We start from the raw sequence: 23,912 nt of genomic DNA, 5'->3' as shown, positions 1-23,912 counted from the left end.
CCCACCCCCTTCACAGGGATCTGCTGTGCTGCTTGCTCAAGCATAGATAGTATCTTACATTTTGACTGAAAGCCTGTGCCCTGTGGTTGCACGGTGTCTGGTGGAAGGATCGTGGAACTTGTAGTGGCCTTCAATTCTCATTCTGAACCACAAAGGGCTCCTTTGCAGAAAACACTGGTCACCAATTCCACTCTCATTCCTCTTCTATTTTGTCCCTTAAGTTGTGTTCCTACTATCTCCCGTCTGATTATGAATATAGTGAAATAAACCAGGAAATCCACTCAAGGGTGTAGAGAAAAGATGGAAGTGTGGCACAGCTCCAATAAAATATTAAAAACTACCTTAACCATTATTATTACTATGACCTTTTTTTTAGGGGGGGAGGGGGTTGAGGAAGATTGGCCCTGAGCTAACATTCATTCCAATCTTCCTCTGTTTTGTATGTGGGATGCTGACACAGTATGGCTTGATGAGTGGTGCATAGGTCCTTGCTGGGATCTGAGCCCACGAACCCTAGGCCTGAAGCGGAGCATGCGAACTTAACCACCACACCACTGGGCTGACTCTATTATTATTACTTTAGATGTTAAAGTTATTCTTATCTTAGCATAAAACACTTTATGAGGCTTTTCAGCCTTTGTTGTCAGAATACAATAGACCAATTGTAAGGCACATGTCCTTAAGTAGGCCTACATAAATTCAGTTCCTAAAACCAGTTTCAGGAATGACATCTTTCATGATCTTCAGTCTTCACATTTAGTTCAACTGATAGTCTGTGTTTTTGCTGAGTGACCTCAGCCAGGCCTATAGTTTCTCTACCATTTAGACCTTGCTAATCCCCAGAATCTTTAAGACTCCCTGAACACACAGTCCTCAAGGATTAAATAACTTATGCACATTGCCTCCTCCAGTATCCAGGAACTGTGGCTTCATTTGCCTGAGCAGGGATCCTACTTCATGACTGCTTCAACTTGGGACTTGGCACCTTCCATTCAGTATCGAACCCTGCTACAGAGTCAGTGCCTAAGTACTTTTGGAGTACATCAAGTGAATGAAGGCTTGCTTGTCTCCAATATGCTCCATCAAGTGCGTGTGAGTGGCTGCTTGTTACCAGGGGATGTTTTCTCTCTATGAATTCGTAAAGTGGTGGCCGTGACACAAGGGCATCCCAGGAAAGATGGTAAAGTACACAATTTTTGGAATTTGATGATCTCAGAACTCACTTGGAGAGTAAGCCAGCAACGTTTTGGTACAGAAGCATCACCTTTCTTGCTGGGGAGTTCTAGACACAGTGTTTACTAGAAATATATTTGGTTCACATTGTCTACCTCTCAAGAAAATTTGCCTTTACAAATATTCTCTGTCTACATGAGTGTGAAGCTCTAAATGTTGTCATAATCAGGTTAGTTTTACATATAGGCCCAGGTGACTGTCCATGAGTATGATGTCAAGGCTCTGCAATGAGTGCTCTGTTCAAAACTTCCCATTAGAAAAAGTCTTTCCATGTAAAAACGCCTGGGAAGGGTACGACTTTAGTTATCCTGAAAGCAATCTGGTTTTTTTGAGAGGCAGGTTTTGACAGAAGAGAGGACAGAGATTAGGTAGGAGCTAAAGGAAGGAAGGAGAGTGAGGAATTATGAAGAAGATGGCAGGGCTTTGCTGAAACTGAAGACAGCAATTTTCCAAGATAAAGTTCACCTGTGTAGTGGAGGAACAGAGAACGGGGTAAGGAATACGATGTCTTGGGTACATGTCCTGAGTTTCTCATTAAATAATTTTGCTACTCTGGGCACATTGCCTGACATATCTGGTCCTCAGTTTTCTGATCTATTAAATAATTGGGTTGATAAGATGGTAACTTACATCGCTTTCACTCCACTCTCCTTTGAGCTGACCTCAGAGTTTTGCCTTGGGTGACCATGCATAAAAATCTTAATCACTTTTAATATTTCGACTTCATCCCTGCCTTACTTGTCCTGATGGAAGCTTGTCAGAGCATGAGCTTGAAGAGCCATTACTGGCATTGAATTGAAGGATCTAAGAAAGATATGGGAGAGAAAAATTAGTCCACATTCTCCAGCTCACAAGGCAATAAGTTGGCCTTCCTGTCCTGAAAAGTGGGGGAGGAAATCTCGGGTTTAATTAGCGGCTTTACTACAGCCTTACAAGAAGCCCAAGAAAAGTTTGATTCATTGAGCCAATGCAAACTTCAGCTGAATCACATCTTATTCCTGACTCAATCTCTTTTATTATTGCTGAAACATATGGAGTAAATACAAGAGTTGATGCTGTAAGACTGTGGAGGCAGGGGTGGAGGCAAAGACAGTAGTGCCCTAATTCCTCCCTATTTGTTGGATTCCCCTTGTCCAGACTTGCTGGGGTCAGATCATAGCAGATATAGGAAGCAGAGAGTGACTGTTGTCCATCCGGAAGGAGCTTCACTAGCAATGAAGTTGAATGTGCACTTCCACATACTGACCGCAGAGCACCCTTAGTGAGAACTCTTCTTGACGTGGGGGATTTAAGTCACGAGCCTCTGTCACGGCTCCGTGTCTGTCCATCCACCAGGCCTATGGTTTTGGCAAACATAGGAAGAAGAAGCTCCTCTGGATGTGTGAAATCTACGAGCGGCCACATTTGGATCAACCACCTAACTGATGTCTGTTTGACATAACAGCTTTATGGAAATACACGTACAATATTGCACGCTTATTTCTAGGATTTAACTTGCTGCTGCTGAAGTCTTAGCCCCAAACACAATTTAAAAGTTTCTCATGCCCAGATAAGAGTTATGGAGCAGGGGTGATAGGGCAACTGCCGCCAAGACACTTGGGTTACGGGTGTGCACAGCCAAAGCTGAAATCCCAGAGCTGACTGGCTACGGGTTATGTTGCACTTCTTGAAAGAGTGTGGTATCAGTGGCTGGGGAGTCATAGCTCATAAGGACGTGGGCACTGGGAAGGGGCGCTCCCTGCCACGTTGGGTCTCATTCTCCTGACCTACACTAAGCAGCACTTAATGAGTGTACATTTACAGAAGCACGTGTGGAGGGTACTGGGGAAATTCCAACCACTTGCTATTTCCTCAGGACCGTGTCTTATCTTTTCCTCAATGGGGACATTTATGAGAATGGACACTTTACGAAGTAGCTGGTACAAATATTTGCCTTCTTATCCTCCATCTCCCTTCTAATCTTACTCCTTAACATCTTAGAAACTACTCACAATTATTTCAACTGTGCATTTGTACAGTATTTCAAATTATGTTTTATTCTCGTTCATTGTATTATCTTCTCTCTAAATATATAGATAGCTGCTTCTTTCTTTCTTCTTGGCCATGCCCTCTCTTCCTCAAAGTTACAGATAGAGCATCTGCAAAAGCTTACAACTAATCTTCTTGAGCATTTCTAGAACGGGAAGCATTTTTTTCTGGGGGAGGCTGCATCTATAAAAGCCTTCTAGAACTCCTACCTGACATCTCTTTCTCACAATTCCCATCACCCACATGATAAATCCAAAGTCTTAAGTGTGGTGTACATAGATCTCCATGACTGGCCTCTGCCCATCTCCCCAGGTTCCTTATTCATCATTTCCAGTGCTACCCACCCCCAGCCACTGTATTCTCAACTCTTACATCAAGGTATTGTCTGTCCTCGAACAAACACATTTTTTCTCGTGGCCATGCTTTGACACACACTCTTCTTGCTGCCTAGCCTAACTCATCTGCCCTTGTCCACCTGAGAAAATCCTCTTTATCCTTCAAGACTCAGCTCAAGGTCACCTCATCTCTGAAGTCTTTACTAAACTCCCCAGAAGGGGAAGACCTAGGTTTCGCAGAACTCAAAAGGATAAAAAATTGCAGGAAGGCAGGCTCTTTAAAAATAAAAGAATACAAAATAGACATTCAATAATTGCAGTTCAAATGCCTTACTTCTGCAAAATTTACAGGAGCATAAAAACTAGGGTCCCTCCAGAGCTTAGGAAGTTCTGTGCAAGCGAGAGACTCTGACTCTTAAGCATCATTAACTTCACTGTAAACCCACCCCAGAGAGACTTGGCTACTTCCTTATTTTGTTTTTTGTGTTCTTTGTACTTACTTCAGTTGTAGCATTTATCAAAGTAAGTAGGATTAATCTATTACTTTTTAAATTTCCCAGTATTAAAACATAAGCAGGGACCATATATTGTCAATCTCTAGAAGCCAATACCCAATAACTGATTTTTAACCACTTGTGTTTTAATATCAAGTAGTGTTGTTTTAACACTAAGGATATATTAAGTGAAAGCATAAAAATGCCGTCAATCTAGGACCTGGCAATTCCACCCCTAGCTATATCCCCAACAGGAATGTGTATATCTGTTCACCGAAAGACCTGGACTAGAATGAGGATAGTCTTCTAGTGGTACTGACCCGAAAATGAAAAGCTAACCAAACACCCATCAACAGCTGATAGAAAAATTGTGATATAGTCATACAACAGAACACTAGACAGCAAAGAGAACAAGTATTCTATAAGTACAAATAGCAAAATGGATGAATCTCACACAAATAACACGGAGCTAGGGAAGCCAGAAAAAAGAATGCAGCCTGAATCAAAACTACAATGAGATATCTCCTTATACTCATTAGAATGGCTTAATCATCAAGACAAAAAATAACAAATGTTAGAGAGGATGTGGAGAAAAGTCAACTCTCATACACTGCTGGTGGGAATGCAACCTGGTACAGCCACTATGGAAAACAGTATGGAGATTTCTCAAAAAATTAAAAATAGAAATACCATATGATCTAGCTATCCCACTACTGAGTGCTTATCCAAAGAACTTGAAATAAACAATTTGGAGACTTACGTACCCCTGTGCTCATTGCAACATTATTCACAATAGCCAAGACATGCAAGCAACCCAAGTGCCCATTGACTGATGATTGGATAAAGATATATATATATATATATATATGTATATACACACAATGGAATATGACTCAGCCATAAAAAAAGACAAAATCGTCCCATTTGCAACATCATGGATGGACCTGGAGAGTATAAGTTAAGCAAAATAAGCCAGAAGGAGAAAGAAAAATACTGCATGATTTCACTCATATGTGGAAGATAAACAAACACATGGACATGGACAATGAGAACAGATTAGTGGTTACCAGAGAGGAAGGGGGTTGAGGGTGGGCGTAAGGGGTAAACGGGCACATATATATGGTGACTGACAAATAAGAATGTACAACTGACATTTCACAATGTTATAAACCAATATGACCTCAATAAAATAATAATAATAATAAAAAGAATGCAGCCTGTGTGATTCCATTTATGTAAAGTACGAAAACAGGCAAAACTGATCTATGGTGCTTAAAGTCACGATGGCAGTTGGCTTTGGGGTGAGGATACTGATTGGAAAGGATCATGAGGGAAACTTCTGGGGTGCTGGTAAACATTGTGTTTCTTGATCTGATTGCCAGTTGCAAGGTTGTGTTCAACTTGTGAAAGTCAATTGAGCTATACACCAATGCATACTGATCTATATGTATATTATAACTGAATGGAAAATGTGAATTTGTTCATTTAAGCAACTGTTCATTCCTCTATGAAGTAGAACTAAATAATGATAACTAAGCCCTTTAGTCCAGAGTTGGAGAAAATGTCATTCTACTAAGGGCCACTAATCCAAAAAATGAAATCATAAGCCTCATTAGTAGAGAGCAAATTAATTTTGAGTATATTTGTCTTTATTTTTTTTAAAAATCCACATAACAGATAGAGCATTGCACTCATATTTACAAGGTCTGGGTTTGATTCCCGGTTCCGCCCATCACTAGCAGTATGACAATAGCTAAGTTAATTCCACTGCTTCACAGATGAGGAGCCTTGGGTCTAGAGAAATTAGTGATGACCTCTCTACTACCTCAGAGAAGTAGTCTAAATACCAAGTCAAATCAAACAGGGTAAATAAAGCTGCTTGTAAAGCACACAGTGATGTGGATTGATAAAGTATCAGCTTTGCGAATCAAAATGAAACATAAAATAATACAGTGGGAAAAAGTAACTTTTAATGAAAAAAAAAGAGAGAGAGAGAGACCAAAAATCCAAGGACTGGTTTTAACTCAAGGAATCCTGATTCAGCTCTAGAGCATAGTATGTTTTATTAAACCAGCAAATTATTTTCAAGCGATTCCTAATGGCAAGTGTTTAAAATCAAATCAAATCAAATCCTATAAATGACAAACAAATGTATACATTTAAAGTTTCTATTCTAGGAATTAATAAGTTAGACTAGGGCATTCTTTCTAAATAAATTTTCCAAACAACTGAAACATTAGGCTGTTGGTATGAAACTTCAAAATTTAGCCATTTTTTAAAGAAATACTTTTAAAGCAAGTATTTTGGGGGGAAAGATAACACACAATCAGGAAAGCACACACAACATTAACATACATCTTGACGGATTATCATAAAGCAATGGATGGGTCAGTGTGCCCATCACTGGGGTCAATAAGTAGAACACTGCAAACATCACAGAAAATCACTCCTGCTACCCTCCCCATCCTGAACTCCTCTCTCTCCCCAAAAGGGTAGTCACTAACAAAGCTATTATAATAACCACTTCTTCCCTTTTCTTTAAAGTTTCAAAATCTAAGCAGGCCTTTCCTACTTAATATGTTGTGGACATCTTTCCATGCTAATAAATTCATCACTCCTTTTAATGACTTTTTTTTTAAAAGAGAGGCACTTGAATATATTTTTTTTAACTGCTCAGATTTAAAAAAGTCTACTTGTCATCCATATTAATGTGAATTATTTTACTGTGCAATGTCCTGTGATGCTCCTGGTTCCAGTCATTTAGATAAGCATGGCCATTTGCCCTCAATTAAATGGCCTTAGATCTCTGAGTTACTTCTGATTTGTTCCTTTGTATCCTCTGTAAAAATCTGTCACCTGATGATATTTTTGCAAACCTACTGCTCACTTCTAGCACCTCTCCCTACATCAAAAAATGTCCCCCTAGGGCTGATTTTCCCTAGTTACTATCTAAAGAAAAGAATAAACACACAAATACAAGTTTTCTTTCCAGCCTATAGAGAAGAATTACCAGAGTTGCTTGTTAAGAATACAAATTCCTAAATCCATGAAATTTTGGATTCTGGAGATACAAGAGGGGTTCCGGAGTCTGCGAATGCACCAGGCAATTCTGTTGTTGCTGGTCCCACGAGCCAGGGTTTAGTAACCACTGTTCTACATAGAGTTGAGCAGCCTGGCTACCAGGCACATGTCTTGCTCTGCATTCCGTAAACTCATACATGCATACACCACACACACCCAAACCCATGCACAAGCACACCCATACTCACTCAGGAAAAGAGCTCTGCAGCAATATAGGAATTAAGGGGTAAACTATCTCTATTCCAGTTCCAGTTTTTATACATGTTGGAATTTACTTTGGGTAAAAAATAATGTGAAGGCCAGAGGACAATATTTTCCTGAAAATGAATGGATGGCATTTAAACTCAATGCTCTCATGAGGTCACTAGTTTATAATTTTTAAGTCTCTAAAGATTAGGAGGGATTCAAGAAAGAAAGACAGAAGGAGAAAGGGAGGAAGTGTGGGAGGGAGGATGGAAAGAAGGAAGGAAGAAGGAAGGAACTAAAGAAGGAAGTGTGGGTGGAAAGGAGGGAGAGAAGGAGGAAGAGAGAGAAAACGGAAAAGAAAAAAGAAGAAAAGAAAACAGAATGCTGGGCCTCTCAACAGGACCACGTGTTACAAAATTTGGTTCCCATCCCTTATATGTAGCAAGCCAATGAAGGGTCAGTGACGTGGGCAAGTTATCTATTTAATGATTGAACAGTTATGCATTGGAAATCTATACTTCCAAGCCCTGTAGGAGATGCTGAGGATGACATGATGAACAAGACAGACTAGTCCTTGCCTTCGTGCAGCTTGAAATCTGATGGGGTGAGAAATATTGAACAGGAGTTCGACTTCACAGTAGAGGAAGCAAGAGACTCACTGTGCTTTGTTCTGCGCATATGTTCTTTGGATGGCAACGTTTGGTTCTAGATGCACCGAAAGTCCAAAGGGTAATGGTAAAGGAGAGTACCTTTAGAGGACTGTGTACTATAAGGTAAGGAATTGCAAACCATGTCAAAATGAGGAATGACTGAATGAACTGGAACAGCTTAGCCTGGAAAAGGTAAACCCAAGGAGAGGCTGGAGAGTCATCTTCAAATATTTGAAGGAAAAACCTGTATAAGCAGAAATGGACTCACTTTCTCCCACCACAACAGGCAAAACCAAGAGGGACAGGAAAAACTGACAAGGAAATAGAACATAGCTCGACCAAAAAAAAAAAAAATCACTTTCTAACGCCTTCAACAGCCCGTAAATGAAACGACTGCTTTTATGCATGATGAAGTCCTCATTAATGAAGTGTTAAATGGAGGCTAGAGCCCTCTGTCAAAGGAAGATTCCTGCATTTAAGTAGAAAAAGAGACTCAAAGTTTCTATCCATATGTAAGGTTATATGATCCCATAAAATAAAGTGAATAAATAAATTAAAACTATTTTCACTTACAAAAAAGGTTTTTCTCAAATTTTTCAATTTAACAAAGAATAATCTTTCTACTCTGCTTAATCTTCATCAAATCTTTTTGAGTAAGATCACAGAAAATAGAATTTTCTAGAATAGAGTGGATTTACTTGCAGAAGTTGTAAAGTCCCAGATTGTAGGCTGAATTCTGCCTTGTAGATAGATTTTCTTAGCTGGTACAGTGCTTTAAAGATTGAATTTGAATTTCCTATAGGCAATGCATCTTGTTTTGCTACAAACCCCAATCTTCCTATTATACTTCATCTGTCCACTCTCCGCGTTTATTTTATCCTCCTCGTCAGTGACAGCACTTGAGTTTGTAATCTTGATTTGGAGTAAAATGATTGGGAAAACAAAGATAAAAAATACAAGTGTAGATCATATATTAACTTTGGTAAAAGAAGCCGTTGCCTCTTGGAAATTCTGGTGTGACAGTTGGCTTTTTAATGGACTGAAAATAAGACTGGTACATTCAAATATGTTGTTGGAAAGTTCTGCTGTGGAAGGGAATCCCAGGTACTCCATAGCAAATTCCTGAGTGGAAGAGACACCAGGAGAAAAAGATTGCCTTTGTAGGCTGGATTTAGGTTAGAATTAAGAGAAGATAATTAGAAATTTAGCAAGAGAGTATGTAGCCAACACATCTTTCAACCTCAGTTTAAAATCTCATTAGCCTTAAGCCCTAACGTGCAGAAGTTAGTGTTACCATCTGAACTGTTTGCCTAGTTTATACCTATTTTCTTAGTGTCACATTTGGTTTGCACTTATCCAGGATCTTTAATTTTTATTCTTCTTGAGGCAAAATTCACTTAACATAAAATTAATCATTTTAAAGTGTACACTTCAGTGGCATTGAGTACATTCACAGTGTTATACAAGCATTACCTCCATTTAATTCCAAAGCATCTTCATCACCCCAAAGGGAAATCCAGGACCCACTAAGTAGTTAGTCCACCTTTCCTCTCCTCTAGGCTCTAGCAACCACTAGTCTCCTTTCTGTCTCTGGGGATTTACCTATTCTGGATATTTTCTATAAACGAAAGAACACAATATTTGACGTTTCGGGTCTGGCTTCTTCACATAGCATAATGTTTTTGATGTTCATTCATGTTGTAGCACATATCCAAACTTCATTTTTTATGTCTGAATAATATTCCATTGCATGAATATACCACATTTTGCGTATCTGTTCTTCAGCTGACGGACATTTGGGTTGTTTCCATCTTTTGTGAATAGTGCTGGCATAAACATTTGTGTACATGTTTTTGTTTGAAAACTTGTCTTCAATTTGGCGGTAGTACATACTTAGGAGTGGAACTGGTAGGACGTGGGGTAATTTTAAATTTAACTTTTTCAGGAACTGTTTTCTACACTGGTTTATTCATTTCACATTACCACCAACAATGTACTAGGGTTGAAAATGTCTCCATATCCTCACCAACACTTGTTATTTTATGAGTTTTTGTTTTGTGGAGGTTTTGGGAGGAGTGACTTTACTGTTAATCTGTATTTATTTATTTTTCTTTTTAAAATTTATTTTATTGAGGTCATATTTGTTTATAACATTATACAAATTTCAGGTATACATCATTATATTTAAACTTCTGTATTGATCACATCATGTTGACCACTAAAAGTCTAGTTTCCATCCATCACCATACATATGTGCCCCATTCCCTAATACACTCTCCCCCCACCCCATTCCCCTGATCCAGCTATTGCACTTCTGGGTATTTATCCAAAGAATGTGAAAACACTTATTCAGAAATATATATGTGCCTTATGTTCATTGTGGCATTATTCACAATAGCCAAGACTTGGAAACAACCTAAGTGCCCATCAATGGATGAATGGATAAAGAAGATATGGTATGTATATACAGTGGAATACTACTCAACCACAAAAAAGGATGAAACCATGCCATTTGCTAACATAAGGATGGATGGACCTTGAGGGTATTATGCAAAGTGAAATAAGTCAGATAGAGAAAGACAATTGCTATATGATTTCATTCATATGTGGAAGATAAGCAAACAAACACATAGATATGGAGAACAGATTGGTGGGAAATAGGCTAGAAGTTCCTCAAATGGTTAAACATTGAGTTACTATGTGATCCAGCAATTCCACTCCTAGGTACACCCCCAAGAGAAATAAAAATACATATCCACACAAGTTCTTGTAAGAATGTTCATAGCAGCATTATTTATAATAGTCAAAAAGTGAACACATCCCAAATGCCCATCAACAGATGAATAGATGAATAAAAAGGTGGCATATTCACACAATGAAATATCTGGCAATAAAAAAAACATGAAGCACTGATGCATGCTATAACTTGTATGAACATTGAAAACACTATACTAAATGAAAAGGCCAATCACAAAGGGCCATACGTTGTATGATTCCCATTTATATGAAATGTCCAGAATAGGCAAATCTCTAGGAACAGTAGGTAAATTAGTGGTTTCCTAGGGTTAGGGGATGGGGAAATTTGGACAATGGGGTCAGATAGGTGACGGTTAATTTGAGAAAATTTTCTTTATGAATTAATAAAAAATGTTCCAAAATTGATTATGGTGATGGATGCACAACTTGGTGAAGATAATACTAAAGCCATTGAGCTGTATACTTTAAATGGGTGAACTGTATGGTATGTGCATTATATCTCAAGAAAGCCATTTACAAATAAATACAAATTATAGATCCTAGCAAAATTTTTTGTAAATATATCACAAACATTCTAAAATTTATGTGGAAAGACAAAAGAGCTATAACAGCTAAAAATGTTTGAAAAGGTTTAAAATAGTAGCTATCACTCTACTTGATGTTAAGACTTAATTGATAGCTATTGTAATCAATGCAGTAAGGTACTGGGAGAGGATGAACACATAGATTAATGAAACACAGTAGAGAACCCAGAAATAGGCCAACACAAATACAACTAATTGATTTTTGATGAAGGTATAAAAGTAACTCAACGGAGAAAGGATAGTCTTTTCAACAAATGATGCTGGAACAGTTGGACATTCCCAAAGGCAAATAAAAGAGTCAACCTTTATACTATATCCAAAAATTATTTAAAATAATATGTAAAGTTATAAAACTTTTACAAGAATACACAGGAAAACATCCAGAACCTAGAACTTGGTAAGAAGTTTTTAGACATGACACTGAAAGGACAAACCATAAAAGAAAAAAATTAAAAATTAGATGTCAAAACTAAAAACTTTTGCACTGTGAAAGACCATGTTAAGCTGATACAAATGCAAGCTACAGATGGGTAGGAAAGATTTTCAAATCACATATCCAACAAAGGCCTTATGCCTAGAATATATAGAGAACTCTTAAAATTCAATAATTAAAGAAATAGACAATTCAATTAAAAAATGGGCAAAAGATATGAACAGATATTTCAGCAAAAAGGAGATACAGATAGCAAGCAATCATATGAAAAGAGGTTTGATATCATTAGCCATTAAGGAAGGCAAATTAAAACCATAACAAGATACCACTACATATCCAATAGAATAGTTAAAATAAATTTTTAAGGGGCCAGCCAGTAGTGTAGTGGTTAAGTGTGCACATTCCGCTTTGGTGGCCTGGAGTTCTCAGGTTCAGATCCCAGGCATGGACCTACACACCACTCGTCAAGCCATGCTGTGGCAGCATCCCACATACAAAATAGAGGAAGACTGGCACAGATTTTAGCTCAGGGACAATCTTCCTCACAAAAAAAAATTGTATATACTGATAATTCCAAATGGGAGGACGTGGAGAAAATGAATCTGTCACACACTACTATTAGGAATCTAAAAGGGTGGAGACGCTCTCAAGTAGTTTGGCAGTTTCTTACAAAGTTAAATATGCACTTCCCGTATGACCCAGTAATCATAGTCTTGGGCTTTGATTCAGAGAAATGAAAACTTATGTCCACACAGAAACCTGTACACAAATGTTCTTGCAGCTTTATGTGTAATACCAAAACGCTGGAAACAACCCAAACGTACTTTAATGGGTAAATGGCAGAACAAATTCTGGTATAGCCATACAATATGTGAGTACTTAGTGAGGAAAAGGAATGAACTATTGATGCATGCAGCAACCTAAAGGAACCTCGAAGACATGATGCTTAGTGAAAAAAAAGTCAATCTCCAAAGATCACATGCTGTGTGATTCTGTTTCTGTGACATTCTCAAAGTGACAAAACCACGGAGATGGGTAGCAGATGAGTGGTTGCCAGGGGGCAGGGACTAAGCAGTGGGGAGAGGATGGGGAGGTACGCGTACAGAGAGGTGACACAAGGGTTTATTTTCATGGTGATGGAAGTGTTCTGTACCTTGTTTGTGCTGGTGGTTACACGCATCTAAACATGGAATGAATTTGCATAGAACTACGCATACACACACACAAATGAATGAAAGTTTTAAAATGGGGGAAACTGAGAAAGGTCTGTAGTCTAGTGAACAACAATGTATCAACACTAATTTCCCGGTTTTGATGTTGTACTACGTCTGTCTAAGAGGTTGCCATTGGGTGAAGTTGGATGATAGGTACACGGGACTCTATACTATTTTTGCAACTTCCTGTGAGTCTAAAATTACTTCAACGTAAAAAGTTAAAAAAAAGTTGCAATATCAAAATTTACAAATATTTTATTTATGTACAATTAGAATGAATAGCAAAATTTTTATAATAAAGCTTACACTGAATAAAAAATATTATAGTTTGGAGCTATATTCATTTTTTTTTGCTGTCTGCTTTTTCATACCAACCTGCTATCTTATTAAATTTGTCTTTTCTTTATAAGAACAAAGAGACTTTAGAAAAGTTTGAGACTTGGGAAAACTACCATACAAATCAACCTAAGCATCCTACAATAATATTAAGCTTTTTGCAAGTGATTTGTCTGCATTTTGATCAAAATCATTTGGAAAGCATTAATCAGAGAATTTAAGAAACAGAGCACAAAAATATCTTATTTTTGCTTTTATTAAATTGCAATTATTGAAAACAATGTTGCAAATTGGAAAATGTTGAAGTTTATCCCTATGTAATCTAGAGGGAAGCCGAACAAATTAAACAATGAGAACGCTGATGGTGGACAAGATTTAACTTTGAAATTTTATAATTATATTTTGGAATTATCTTGACTTCTGACAATTCTTTGATGGAGCTCTTATTTTAATTGCCTAAGTTAATATTCCGTCACAATGGAATGAAAGTGAGAAAGTCTACACTTTGCAACATATATTTTTGGCAAAATAATTTTAAAAATCATGAAACAGACAATTTAGGTGATTATCTTTCAAACAAAGTCATTTATTAAATAAGATACACAGAATGGAGACTATAACAGTACCTGTGAAAATATTTGGTTGAAATATTTATACCTTTCAGCACAAGAAAATCACAACTGGAAACATTTTTATTTAGCCAAGTTTTCTCTGAAATTCCTGGTAGAGAAAATATTTTTTTCAATTAAAAATATTATGGTCTACAGAATAGAGTCACTGAAAGTCCCCAAAATTTCAAACTTATTAACTATAAAATGCTACTTTGAAGAAGACTTCAAGCTGTTTAAAAATTAAACATATTTAAAAGCACATTCTATAGGAAATATATCAGTGATATGCTATTAGAAACATACTTGGCTAAGAAACTGATTAAAGTATGTGAACAAATACCATAATAATTATTTTGCATATGCTATTTTTAGTGTTCTTATAATCAATATACATTTTTTTAAAAAATTGGTTCATATTAACTAATTGTTTTTACTTTTAGAAAAAAATTTATATTTTAAAATTATTTTAATAGAACTGTTTACATCTAATTAGTCAATTAATAAATACCTCAAAATCATATAATTTTTATTGCTCATTTTAATCTCAAATGTATCCCAATTTAAACAATAAATCTTATGGTCATCCTAATGAAAATGTTCTCTTTTTTTTGGTGGGAAAGATTAGCCCTGAGCTAACATCTGCTACAAATCCTCCTCTTTCTGCTGAGGAAGACTGGCCCTGAGCTAAGATCCGTGCCCATCTTCCTCTATTTTATATGTGGGACAACTGCCACAGCATGGCTTGGTAAGCGGTGCGTAGGTCCACACCCAGGATGTGAACTGGTAAACCCCAGGCTGCTGAAGTGGAGCATGCAAACTTAACCACTATGCCACCGGGCCGACCCCCAAGGTGTTCTTTTTAGGAGAGATCAGCAACAGTTTACGAACCTGGAGCGCTCACATACCAAATTCGACTCAAACTTTGTTGCGGCTTGGAGCCACCGTAGCGTTCTCTGAGAGAAGCAGGGCAGAGTCGGTTTTGCAAAGGAGCATCAACACAGGCTTTGCTTGGGAAGTGACTCTAAAAGTCAACATTGGCCACAGAAAAGAAAAGAAAAGCCACATATCTGTTCAATTATTTGGATTCTTTCCTTACAATGATGGGTTTTAGCCTGTGACCTTGGGTAAATCTTCTCTGAGCTTCAGCTTCTTCGTGTGTAAGATGGAGTCGTAACAACAGCTTATGTCTCGGGATTGCCAGGAAAGAGTGTGTGTGAAAGAGCTTCGTAAAGCGGGAAGTGAGAGGCAAATTTTGACTCAAGCCAATCAGCTGAAGCAGCAGCAGAGCTTCAAGAATCAGATAAGGAAGAGCTTTTAGGAGGGCCTTTGGCTGCCCAGGGAAGAACATTGGAAAAATGGAGAGAGAGGGCAGGGAGACTGACCAGGATTCAGTCAACCCTTCTAACTAAACTTTTGGTTTGATGTCTGGCCTTTACGGCAGTGTTGGTCATTTTGTGCAGGAGTTAGAAGACACAGCAGCCTTCCACACTCATTCACATGATTTTTTGGGTCTCCCTTGTCTGCCTCTCCATCCTATACAGCTCAGCTGCCCCTCAGCCCCAGCCTATGAACTATAGAACCCCATCCCATCAATATGTCACTAAAATGCCTGTGTGACACTGTCTTCCTCTTCCCTGCTCCATGACATCTGTCGTCCCTAAGGTGGCCAATGTGGAGAGAACCCACCAAGACAGACCTGCAGCCATGATGCAGGCCGGGTGCTGACTGGCTTGGCCACATTCTGGTGATAGATCCCTCCCACCTGGGCGCCTGTGTCCCAGGCTGCCACAGTCATTTCTGTGAGATTTGTAACTTGAGCTCTGTTTGTTCTCCAGGATTAAATTGCACAGGCATGATGTTAAATCTCACCAGTTGAACATAATCATGTTCCAGTGTGAATCATTTTTGTTTGCAAGAGTTTGGGTTTAAAGTTGGTTACATCTTGCTGTGAGCCCTCCACCCTCACTCTCCAATCCCAGCTACCTCCCATCCTTGCCCTCATTCCCAGGACCCTTATTCTCTGGGGTCTCACACAAGCTTCTCTTCCCTGTGCGGGGCCAGTCTTTCACAATTCTCTTAGCAGATGGAGCAGCCCTGGCAGTAGAATTCAGCCTTCCTGTAAAGCTCACTTGAGAATTGATTTTCAGAACAACCTGTTAAAGACTCATAACTTGAGCCTCACTTCAGCCTGGGAAAGAATCCACTTTCTCACTATTGGGGTAAACAAATAAAAACAAACAAGCCAACAAACAAACAAAAAAAATCACCTCCTACGGTGGCTTGGGCATTGCCTAAATCAGAAAGAAAAGGGTGGAGCAGAGTCCTCATCAGGGTCACCTTTATTCACGATCTCCAGAGTTGAACATAACTCAGCAGGACACTGAAAGCTTCGGCCTTGGAGTCCAAGAGACTCAGTTAGAATCTGTTCTAATCTCTTTTAGTTTGTGTGACTTTACACAAGTCACTTTTCCTCCTTGGATCTCAGTTTCCTATCTGTCAAGTGAGAATGATATCTACAGCTACCTCATGGAGTTGACACAGGGATCAATCACCCTGGCACAGAGCCTGTACAGAGTAAGTACTCAATCAAAGTCAGTACTCAAAAATTGTTGATATAACAAAGTGTCTAATCCACTAAAATATAGAGTATTATAAGTTATAGAATCCACTGAGGGCCTGAGACGGTAAATGCCTCACTTAAGAGCATGCATCACAATTTTGAGTTAATGGCGGAACATCAACTTCCACTAGGCATTTATTTCATTTACCAATTATTGAAAGTCTACTTTATCCTAGGCACTGAGCTAAGTGCTGGAGGTGGAAAGATGAATGAGACAAGGTCAATAAGCTCAATGAACTCAGACGTTATTAGAAGACATGAACCATGTGTGTAAATAATTAAAATTTGGTAAGGGAAGTAGTGGAAGTACATAAAAAAAATTCGCTGGAGTAATTCTTTCTCAGATAGCGTTGATAAGAGGCTTAGTTTTGAAGGGTGACAAATAGGCAAAGTGTAGAAAATGGTATTCTAAGGAGAACAAAGAGTATGCAAAAGATAGGCAAAATGCCTGGAAGTCTGAAACTGCATGGTCCATGTAAAAAGTTTTTTTGCCTTAATTAACCAATTAAATTTGCTGAAGCACAAAGTACAAGGTGGGATCGGAGGCAGTTACCTGCTGAAATGCTCACTAGCTCATGCTCTTCACCCTTGTGTCAATATGACAGACTCTCTGGTAACTGAAACCAAATCAGAAGTTGTGGAAAGTTTGAGGACACAATTATCGTTGGTGCTAGAGACTGCTTGGGAAGTAGCAGGACGGTTATATAGGATCCCTCTACTTAGCTAACAGTAATTTATCCTGAAAATAAGCAAGAGTGTGCAACTGAAAGTCAAACCAACTCAAGGCAACATTGAAGATTCCCTGGCAATAAAGAGCTACATCTTGGAACCCACTGGAACTTTTGGTGCTTTCAGCAAGGAAAAACATTTTCCTCTACCCTTCTAGGTTCTTCTGGCTGGTCTAAGAATTAAATTGACAAAGGACAGATTAACAGGAGAAATCAAATTTAATTTCATATGTACGGGGGCCCCATAAGAAAAATGGGACCCACAGGCAGTCACGCAATTGAGGCTTATATGCCATTCAGAGTTAAGGAGAAGAGGGTAGGGGTTTGAGACCTCAAAGGGTAGGAAAACAATTTCCAGGAAGATGGGAAAAACAAATGTTTGATGAACAAATGTTTGCCATGCTATGCAGAGATGATGGGACACAGAGAGGACTTTGATCAAACAGACTTTGCTAGGTTCCTACCCGTCTACCATACCCAGTTCATATTATACTGCAGTTATCTATGGTGATAGCTCCCTTCCCGGAACAGCTCCTTTACCTAAATTTCTTTTAGACAGCTGGGGGGAGGTAAAAAGAAAAACTTCTTGAGACTTTGTTTTTGGAAAATAATCGGCCTTTAAAAATCCTCATGCCAAAGACACACTCTTTGGGATGGCAAATTTTGCTCCCCTACAGTGCCATGATTGCTGGTGCCTGCCTCATGCACTTGGAGTGCAATCAAATACTGTACCTGTGCTCCTCCATGATTGTGCTCAGCCTCACTCTCGAATCTCATCTGTGATATCACGATTTATAAGAAACACATACTTGGGATTTGTTCCTGTTTCTAGCACTGAGCTCCCAAAACCTTTGGAATTTGTCTTTTTTTATGTTAATAAGGTGACTTTTGGAAAGTACCTAAGGATGGGGACTGGCTGCCAGGGGAACCAACCATATGGTTGGAGGATTAGAACTCTCAGCACCGTCCCCCCGACCTCCAGAGAGGTCAATGATTTAACCAATCATGCCCATCTAATGAAGCCTCCCTAAAACCCCGAAAGGACAGGGTTCAGAGAGCTCATGGGTTGGTAAACACATGGAGATTTAAGGAAAGGGGCTCCCTGCAGAGGGCATGGAAGCTCTGTGCCCTTTCCCCACGCCGTGCCCTCTGCATCTCTTCCACCTGGCTGTTTCTGAGTTATACCCTTCCATGATAAACCAGTAATTTAGTAAGTAAACTGGTTTCCTGAGTTCTGCGGTCTACTCTAGCAAATTAATCGGACCCAAGAACAGAGTCACTGGAATCTCTGATCTATAGCCTTGTGGGTCAGAAGCACAAGTGACAATCTGGGCTTGCGACCGGTGTCTAAAGTTGGGGCGGAGGGGGTAGTCTTGTAGGACTGAGCCCTTAAGCTGTGGGATCCGATACTATTTTCAGGTAGATAGTGTCAGAATTGAGTTGAATTGTAGGATACTCAGCTGGTGTCACAGACACCAGCTTGGATGCAAGGGGAAGAACCCCACACTGAATTTGGGAGCAGAATGTTACCATCTCATAACTCTCTCTGCCTTTCTCTGTGCTTGCCCAACCAGTCTCATTTCAGTTCCATGAACAGTTCATCTCTTCCTCGCTTCAGGCCATTTGCCCTTGCTGGTCCTTTGGCCTGGAATACTCATAGCTCAGCGCTTTGTTGAGCTTCCTCTTTCCCATCCCTAAGGTCTCAGATCTCAATGTCACCAGCTCGGACAGCCCTTCTTTAACCAAATTACAAAAAAACCCATCTCCCTACACATGTATCTTCTATCATATCATCATGGATTTTTCCTTTCATAACATTTATCTAACTCTGTAATTATATTTTTATGTATTTGTTTATTTTAATATCCCCTATTTCCTTGTGAGTTTTGAGAAAGCAGCAACCATGTTAGTCTCATTAGTATTGCATTCCCAACACCTGGCCCAGTGCCCAGTATATAGAGTATTCAAGATATATTTGTTGAATGAAGGAGAGGTGGGATTTAGGGGCAGTTTTTTGTGGGAAGGATAGAGATAGGATGCGAGATTTGCATCTCTGCAACCTGATGCCAAAGGCATGGAGTCCTGCGGAACTGGGCTTGAATCCTGTTTCTTCCACATATTACCTGCTTGCCCTAGGGCAAACTGTTTCTCTTTTCAGTGCTTAACTTAGATTCGTCATGTCTAAAATAGGGGCAATAATACTTATAGGAAGTTTATAGATTGACAAAAAACTATGTAAATCATTTTAAATCATCTAGGTCAGTACTTGACCACTTCCTTTAAACACTCACCTTTCCAGAGCTCAATCTTCAATCTCAAGTTACAGCTTATAACAAGACTAACTCAGAGGGGAGGGAATGAGTGAGACGAGAGCCCCTAGAAGGACAATTGGAGCATGAGGGCATAACATGAGAGAGTAATTTCACAGGCGAGCCCTGTGAATAACCACTCTATCAACTTACCTGGAACTGTTACGTGTATTCTTTGGGGAAAAGTTGATATGTTAGGGAGGACGATTTTCATGGACCGATCTGCAGGTAGTAACAATCTGTGATTCTGACCCAGGCCATATTTGAACTCATCAAAGAAACCAAACATATGACCCTCCAGCGTTCCCCTTGCAGCTCAGCTTCCTGCCTTGTTAAACATTGCCATTAGTCCAGGACACTCACTCCGGTTCACCCCAACTTCATCTACTGATTGTAAGATAACTCTCCTTGGTAACTGAGCAGGTGCTATTTGATGCCATGGATGCTTGGAAGAAAGCAGCATTTATCCCTGCAGCAGCATACCTATTAATCATCTGGACAAGACATGGAGATCAGATGCATTCTTCCTCGTTAACAAGCAAAGACAAGAGGGGCTTGGGGGCTATCTGTAACCACAGCTAGGTGAGTGAAGCTGGGAGCAACTCGTGGTGGGTTGTTTTAACTTTCATAGGTCCTCCCAACACACACACACACACCATCGCTGGAAAGTTTTCATTCACTTGTAACACTGCCCACATTGTTCCCGCTTGACCGAGTTTGACAACTATCACCACTTTCTGAGATTTTCTTCCCCTCTAGTGCCTTCTGTGGTCACCTGTAATGGAGAATGACAAACAATCCTTCCCTCTTCTTCTCCTCTGGCCCTAAGCTCTACTCTCTCCACCCAAAATAAATTGTTACAGTCATGAGAAATTTTTTATTAAACAAACAAAAAAAAACAAAAAAGCACCATGACCACAGAACTGTGACTAATATTGGAATTTAGCAAGAAGTCAGCTCTGGTTTCATGAGGCTATACTAAGAGTTTGGGAACATTTTGCTACTAAAGCTTATGATGAATGACTCTAGGAAGAAAGGTTTGCTATTTCTAATACCCTCCTCTGTTTCGGTGTCAATTTCAGGGCATTGGTAATGGGGAGTGACGTGTAGGCATGTAGCTAACTGTCTCCTTGACTGACAAAGATAAGCTACTATCACATCAGTCCTGGCATCAGAGAGCTGCTGGTTTGTGGCTCAGATTTAATTTGTAAAGAGAAAGCCATCAGAAGAGAATTATAAATCATTCCTCTTTCTCCGTGTTTAGATGGAACCCGTAAATGCTCCCAAGAGGCTAAGCAACGTACACCCAGCAATAAAAAGAAAGTCAATTCTGTGTGTTTGAGCCAATTCACTTTTGGTAATATTTTTTTTCATATAATTTTAACCTTTCAGAAAAGTTGCAAGAATTATACAAAAAATTTCTGTATACCATTCTCACAGATTCAACAATTACTTACATTTTCTTCAATTTGCTTTATCATTTGACTGCTTGTGCTATGTATGTGCACCTGTGTGTGTGCATGTGTACATGTAAATTTCTTAAACCATTGGAAAGAAATTCACATATGTCATGCCCCCATGCCTAAATACTGCAGCATGTATTTCCTAAGAACAAGAACATTCACTTACTCAACCACGGTACAGTTATCAAAATCAGGTAATTCAACGTTATTATGTATTACTATTATCTAATCCACAGATCATATTCAAATTTTGCAATTGTTCCAATAAATCTTTTACTTTTTTCCCCCAGTCCACAATCAAATCCAGGATCTTTCCTTGCATTTAGTCATCCTGTTTCTTTGAATCTGAAAAAGTTCCTCAGTTTTTCTCTGTATTTCATAACCTTAGCACTTTTAAAACCCCAGGCTAATTATTTTATAGATGGTCTCTCAATTTGAGTTTGTCTGCTTTTTTGTTTACAATTATATTATTCATATATACATTTTTTTGCCAGAATATCACAGATAGTACCACTGGAAAAGAGGAGGCAGAACACTCCAGAGCTCATAGAAAACTAGTGAGCTAGTTCTGATGCTTACAACCCTGAATGGAAACACATCCTAATACACAAGACACGGATGTCATCCTCTGCAGAGTATTTCTTTAGTAGTAGAGACAAATTTACTCTGGACTAAAGGCTTTTCTGGACCTGCCTTGACAAAGTTAAGCAAGTTTCAAGAGAATCAAACTGATTCTAAATAAATTAACTTCAAAATAAATCCAACAATATTTAAAAGATACCCAAAAACCTTAACACCAACAATGTGAAATTAAGAATTTTTTTCATTAAATCAAAAATTATCAATCATGCAAAGAAGCAGGAAAATATGACCCACAGCCAGGAAAAAGAAACAATCAATAGAAATAGACCCAGAAATGACACAGAAGATAGAATTAGCAGACAAAGGTGTTAAAACACAGAAATGAAAAATACAAAAAAGCCCAAAACTAATTTTTACAGATGAAAAATACAATATACGATAGAAAAATTGACATCAGATTAGACACTGTAGAGAAAAAGTTAGTGAACCAGAAGACAACAACAGAAACTATCCACAATGAAATAGAGATTAAATGGACTGAACAATGAACAGAACATCAATAACCCTGGGGGACAATATCATACATTCTAATATAAGTGTAACTGGAGTCCCTGAAAGAAATTAGAGTGAATAAGGAAAATATATAAGAAAAAAATGATGACAGTTTTTCCAAATTTGAAGAAAGTCATAAATATACAAATCAAAAACAATCAATAAACCACAAGCAGAAGAACATAAAGAAATCCTCAGCAGGGCATATCACAACCAAATTTTCAAAAAACAAATGATAAAGAAAAATCTTTAACACAGCCAGAGAAACAAACACAAGACTGAAAGGAGGGTTCACAATAGAAGAAATGAAAGTTCAAAGAGGATGCAATGCCCTCTGTAAATAGCTGTCAACCGGGAATTCTGCATCAAGCAAAAATCTTTCAAAATCAAAGACAAAATAAAGGCTTTTTCTGCCATAAACAAACTGAGAGGAATCACCCCAAGAAGACCAGCACTATTAGAAATACTAAAGGAAATCCTTCAGGCATAAGTAAATGAGGCCAGATGGAAATTTGGATCATAACAAAGGAAGGAAGAGTTCAGGAAATACCAAATATATAGGTAAATACGAAAGATATTTTTCTCATTATAGTAATTCCCTGAAAAGACAAATAATTATTCAAAGCATTACTAATAATAACAATGATAATGATATTTATAACATATGACAAAAATAGTATTTGTAATATTGCCAAGAAGGAGTTAAATAGAGGTGTACTTTTGTACACCTTGGTTCTTACTCTGATGTGAAGTGATGTAATATGTTAAGCATGAGATGGATGTTATAAACCCTAGATCAACTACTAAAAGACAATACCAAATGGAATTATGAAAATATTCAATTTATCCAACAGAAAGACGAAAAAGCTACAAAGAACAGATGATATAAATAGGAAACGTGGCAAGATGGTAGATTTAAACACAATCATATTGATAATCATATTGATTAACCATATTGATAATCACATTAAATGTAAGTATCCTGAATATTTCAACAAACAGCACAGACTTCCAGACTAATAAAAAGAAAGACTGAATTTTATGCTGTCTACATTAAATTCACATAAAGACAGACAAATCCTAAAAGTAAAAGAATGATAAGCGATATACTATATAAACAGAAACCAAAGGAAAGATGAAGAGGCTATATTAATGTCAGAAAAACTGGATTTTAAAGCAAATAATATTACCAGGAATAGAGAAGATCATTTCATAATGACAAAGATGTCACTTTTTCAAGAGAACATAACAGTCTTAAAAGTGTACACACTTAATAACAGAATTTTAAAATACAGTAAGCCAATAACTAATAGAACTGAAAGAAAAAAGACACAAATCCCAAAGTTTACAATTGGAGAATTCAACACTCTGACTTAACAATTGATAGAAAAAGTAAACAGAAAATCAACCTGGATATAGAAGATTTGAATAACACAATCAATCAGCTTGCTGTTAATTGAACACTATATGTAAGACTATTTTCAAGCGCACACAGAAAATATACCAAAATAGACTATATCCTGGGCCATAAAACAAGTATCAATAAAGTTAAAAGGACTTAATAATACAAAGTATATTATCTGATCAAAACACAATTAAATTAGAAGTCAATAATAGAAATGTACATGGAAACTCTCAAATATTTGAAAATTAAATGACACATTTCTAAATAACCCATGGCTCAATGAAGTAGTTAAAAGTGAATTAGAAAATACT

Source organism: Equus quagga, chromosome 6 (assembly GCF_021613505.1).
Source record: "Equus quagga isolate Etosha38 chromosome 6, UCLA_HA_Equagga_1.0, whole genome shotgun sequence".
In the NCBI taxonomy this organism is placed as follows: Eukaryota; Metazoa; Chordata; class Mammalia; order Perissodactyla; family Equidae; genus Equus; species Equus quagga.
The sequence above is the reverse complement of the archived record's forward strand: the minus strand, read 5'-3'. Positions refer to the sequence as shown.